The 4,405-nt window shown below is 38.5% G+C and overlaps 1 long non-coding RNA gene across 1 annotated transcript; it reads left to right on the forward strand.

The window, feature by feature from the left end:
* Positions 1 to 1,326: 1,326 nt before the first annotated feature.
* On the forward strand, positions 1,327 to 3,830 carry LOC133713169 (uncharacterized). The gene is made up of 4 exons (XR_009847834.1): positions 1,327 to 1,487; positions 2,389 to 2,517; positions 3,468 to 3,548; positions 3,639 to 3,830. It is a non-coding gene; the product is annotated as an uncharacterized LOC133713169 (long non-coding RNA).
* Positions 3,831 to 4,405: the final 575 nt, after the last annotated feature.

Consider the following 4,405-nt stretch of genomic DNA (forward strand, 5'->3'; position numbering starts at 1 on the left):
GCTGCAATCACCAACTTTGCTTCAAATAGCGTTTCAGACGCTCAGACCCAACCACAATCCTCATTGGTTGCTTCTAAAGCATCTCGGTCGTTTACAAAGCCTGTTCCTTAGGGAAATTAGGACTGAGACCGTCCTATGCAAAGGATATGAAAATACTCATTCTGTTCTTACATAGAATCCATGGGGATTCTGTGGACTGATTCAACCAAACTGCGAACGTTTAAATATCTCATTATGTTGGTTGACACGCAAACACGCTGGTCACGTGTTGTGTCATTGTCCACCTGTAAATGCTGCTTATACTACACTCCTAGCACATATCATATAACAACGGGCTCACTCCCCGGATCATCCTATTCAGTTAATTGGACTTAACAATGCTACACTACAAAAAAGAATTCAATTGGCTACAGCAAAGGGCCACGGCGCAGATTTGCCGTAGCTAATGGTCCTCCTTTAACGACTGCAATTACTGCCGTCGCGAACTCAAAAATAAGATGCGACGGCTTTGCATCACCGTCGTTTCTATTCTTATCAATTGCGACTGCATATACATGCCGTCGCATGTACTTGTGTCAATTGCGACAGAGCTAACAAGCCGTCGCTTGTTTTAGGCAATAAGATTCGAGTATGAGGGGGAAAAAAAGAAAAGAAAGAAAAACGATAAAAGCCAGATCCAGATCTGGTTTCCTCTCTCGTTCTCTTCCTCTCGTCACAGAGCAAACACGCAGATGGGTGATGGCTACGTCGACGTCGATCGCCGTGCTTAGTGGCCTGTGGTTGAGGCGTACCGCGGGTCTCTTTGATGAAGGAGGTGAGCTGCTGCTTGAAATCATCCAATAAGAGGGTTTTGAAACTAACGAAGGAAGCAGCCATGGAATCACGTATGGAAGCTTAGATCTCCTCTAGTTTAGCACTAGTTTCCTCACGATGGACTTGCAGCTCATATTCCAGGTGAGAGAGTTCACCAGAAACGTGAGGTTCATCGGAAGCACGCGGATTTCTGGGTTGAAGATATTGGAATTTGGTAAGTTGAATTTCTGGGTTTATTTTTTTCAATCGATCTATCTGGGTTCTCACTCTATCATGGATTTCTGGGTTTTCAATTGAAGTCTCGAGCTTTTGGTCAACTGGTCTTGCTCTTGGACTCTTGGTTCGATTCAAAAATCTTCAAGCTTGGCAAGTTGTTCGCTGCCTTTCTCAGTTTCTCTTGGTTCGAATAATGAATGTACGAGTTTTAATGAATGTACCAGTTTTTCCTAATCGATGATTAAAGGGTTGGTTTATTTGGATTTGTGGTTTAATTCACAATTTCTTTTAGGTCTTCGGATACTCTAGAATCAATTTCCCAAGCTTGCAACTTTGTGCTTTTTAGCACCATTTTGGCTTCTCATTAGTCACAGACACTTTGCAACTGGATTGGGCTTTGCAGAAAACAGAAGCAGACGAACAAGATTCCACAAGCTTCAGGGCTTCATCCGTCTCAGGTAATTAGATTTAGGGCACACCATGAATTTTAATTCAATCCCAATTATAATAAACCCAATAACTCATTTGATTTGGGATTGCAAAATCTGAGCCAAGCTTACATTTTTACCGATTATGAAATTTGGATCATGTTTAATTTTTATTTGTTTCATGGAAATTGCGGGAAGAATTGTTAGAAATGCTTACTTAATTGCTCAATAGCTAAAGTATCGTAATTAGGGCTCAGTTTTACTTTCTCAAATTTTGAAATTTTGGTGCTTTAGTTTTCGTAATTGTTTGATCGAGTGATTGAATTGTGAGATAACTCTTATCATTTATCTAAGAGTTAGTTCTGTTTGCTCCTGCCTTTTGCTCTGACTTTTGCTTAGTTGCCCCCTAAGGAGTGGAAAAAACAGTTTCCTTACACGTAACAAAGTCTTTCTAGGTGTAGAGTTTAGCTGCGGTGTATATATCACCTAACCTCCACCACTTCCCTCCACTATCGTTGTGTAATCCTTCACCAGCATTGCAGAGCAACTTCTTTAAACAGTAATCTGTTGGAAGTTCATCAGAGCTCAGATTCAAGATAGAACTGACCAATAACTCTTCCACTTGCTATGCGTTTTCTGTAATTGGCTTATGGCTTGCGTTCGGGGTTGGTTAATTAATTGTTTATGTGTCTGTTCAATTTCAGGTATTTGAATAAATATTGTTGCTGCTTCTTAGCTCAAATGAGATTATTTATGCATTATGGTTTGTTTAAATTATGCATTTCTGTTTATTGTCGGATTGCATGCAATTTTGTGGCATTTGTTTTTTTTTTTTTTGGGGGGGGGGGGGGGGGGGGTTCATCATGTTTTTTGTTTCTGGGTTAGTTTCCTATATATTAATATGTTTATTTGCATGATGTTCTGCTTGCAGTATATTCCAGTGAGAATATGAAGGCAGGCTAAACAATATTCCAACAATCTGAGCTGCTTCTTATTCAAAAGGAATACAAATTGTATTCTTCTCATCAGTTGTCAGGATTTTCAATTTATCTAAATTCAGGTCAGTAATTCAAACTTGAATGTCCCTGTTTGTGAGAGCTTATTCTGTAAATTCTATATATTTGTGCTGCCTTCACACACTGTTAATTTTTAGGTAATACAATTACCTCTTTCCTGATTAAATATAAAAATATAGTTGGATTTACAATTTTAAGCTTCAAGCGTCTTTTTATTTTGTTTCTTTCCTGTGGGACTTGGGTATTGGATGAGTGAAGATATTCACAACAGCCTCAGGTAGTACAGCGGTATGGTCTTCAAAATTTGACTTCAATGGCCTTCACACACTGTTTTCATTTCCATGGTATGTCTATGAGCCATTTGACCTGCAAATGCATCATATATTGAATACAACCAGCAGCACAGACTATCATTTCATAATTTAGGTTGAGCTTCAGTACTTTCTAATATATCCTTTTCAATTCTTTTTATCTTCTGAAATCACTTTGTCACTTATCTATGTCCAACTCAGAGCTAAACTCTACGTTTCTGTTCTATGTGGGTGTTCAGAACAGGAATATGGGTGTCAAAAGTTTACTTCATTGTTCCAAAGTCAGTTTATAATTATTCAAAATGGTTCTTTCTAGAACCAAGAAACATCTTTCATTTTCAACCCAATAAAGAATTACATAATGGGTGTTTGTAGTTTATTGTGCTCAATGACATTGCCAATTTGATGAAATTATGTTTTTGATAGCATCATACCATAGAAATTGGTAGAATAAGGTGTGTGAAATAATATCTTTTAAGAAATCTCATTGTACCAGTGGAGTGCATAAACTTTATGCTCCAAACTGAATGTTATACTTTCTTTTGCTGATTGGAAACACATATATGCTATGTGTATGTATGTGATTTATTTGTAACCTGTCTTATTTTGACTTTTGAGTTTGTAGTTTTTTTGGAGTATATTGGATCTATAGCCTTCTCTGTCCTGTGTCTTCTCTTTTACAGGCTTTCATGAGAAAAAAAAAAAAATCCCCGCAGCATCGCGCGGGTTTAAGCACCAGTCAATTTGCCTGAACTTTCATATCAGTAAGTGTAGTCCAAATTCTCATGCTCATCCTCCCTCTCTTCACTTGATTTATGTTTCTCTATCTGAAAACTTTTCACTTATCTATGTAGATAGAAAACGGACACATATCTTGAGGAAGATGGAGGAAGATCCCTGCAAAGCTTTTCTTGAAGTAGAGGAAGAAAAGTACCTTGTATTATCTTGTAAACTCTTGTATAAGAGCTTCATTTCTTTTGTAACATTCATGAGAAAAATCAAAATGTAACATTCCCTTTTCAATATATGTTTAATTCCTTTTTGTACATCTTTTATTAAAAAAAAAAAAAAAATCTGGCAATGCATATTTGCATGCCAGATTTTTTTTTTTATTCATAAATAAAATTTTGCGACGGCAATTTCACCGTCGCAAAGCTTTGGTAGCCGTCGGTGGCGTCGCTATAGATACTTGCGACGGCATTTTTTAGTCGCAAAATGCTTGCGACGGCAACGTCTTGCCGTCGCTAATAAGCTTGCGACGGTGCATTAGCCGTCGCTAATATCAATGGCGACGCCCCCAACGACATCGGCGCAATTGCCGTCGCCATTGGTCTTTCGCGACGGCAATTTCACTTTCCGCGACGGCACAGCGCCGTGGCAATTTGAATTTTTTTTTGTAGTGCTAGAGAGTTTACATCGAAGACTTTTGATGGTTATTGCATTAGGACTGATGTTGGACATCATATTCCCATGAACACACCCAATTGGTCTTGCAAAAACGACTACGATGGTAGTCCGGACATTGGTAATGCTCACCAATCCCCTTATATCCACTTGGGGTGATGCAATATCGCATGCAGCTATGCTAATTCGTCTACGACCCACCGCCACTCAATCTACC

The sequence above is a fragment of the Rosa rugosa genome, chromosome 5 (genome assembly GCF_958449725.1).
Source record: "Rosa rugosa chromosome 5, drRosRugo1.1, whole genome shotgun sequence".
Taxonomy (NCBI): domain Eukaryota; kingdom Viridiplantae; phylum Streptophyta; class Magnoliopsida; order Rosales; family Rosaceae; genus Rosa; species Rosa rugosa.